This window comes from Arachis ipaensis, chromosome B02 (genome assembly GCF_000816755.2).
Source record: "Arachis ipaensis cultivar K30076 chromosome B02, Araip1.1, whole genome shotgun sequence".
Taxonomy (NCBI): domain Eukaryota; kingdom Viridiplantae; phylum Streptophyta; class Magnoliopsida; order Fabales; family Fabaceae; genus Arachis; species Arachis ipaensis.
Window position 1 is genome coordinate 100,385,876 of NC_029786.2, and position 855 is coordinate 100,386,730.

An 855-nucleotide genomic window follows, 5' to 3' on the forward strand; every position below is an offset into this window, starting at 1 on the left:
AAAAAGGTTGGATACGCTGATACCTTATGGTATTTAGGTATTTTCAATTGTATTTGATGAATTTTTTTTTTAAAGATACAATTAAACGCAGAAGTTAAAAGGTATGTATATCATCGTATCTAAAATATCTCTAACATATAGACACGATAATTTAACAAGGTGTATGTCCGTACTTCTTAGCAAACTATGTACTTCTGTATGACTGTATTAATCTAATGATCCATTTTGCCCTTAAGCATCAATTTCATGCACTTACCCACAATTCAGTTTAAAATTTAGTTTTACCATTTCTATTCTAAAGCTTATGTTAATCATATATACATATAGGCAATCTCATATTTAAAAAACACCTCATGCAACGTAATTATTTCTGAACAGAATTATTTATCAGGATTTCAACGTAATAATATTTAATTTCCTATTATTTTATATAGTATCACGGTAAAAAGTGTCACACACACGTATAGAAATCAAACTTCGAGTATTAGTGAAAATCACTAATTCCTTGCATAATTAGATAAAGAGTAAAGTACTAAATTAATTTCTTAAGTTTGAATGTAATTTTATTTTAGTTTTTAAAATTTAAAATATTTTATTTGAATTTAAAAAAATTTCATCTAATTTTAATGTAATCTTACTATAAGATAAAAATAAAAATTTCCATACAATTTCAGTAAGCAAAAATATTAAGACTAATTGTGTCGCCCAAATCATTGAATAATAATAAAAGTAACATACAAAAGCTAAATCTATCTAAAATCAGAGAAGTAATCTATCAAACTAATTTAAAACTTATCGGAGGTGAATGAATCAAATAATTTGTATTCAATGTTAAATATAAAGTATAACAATTGT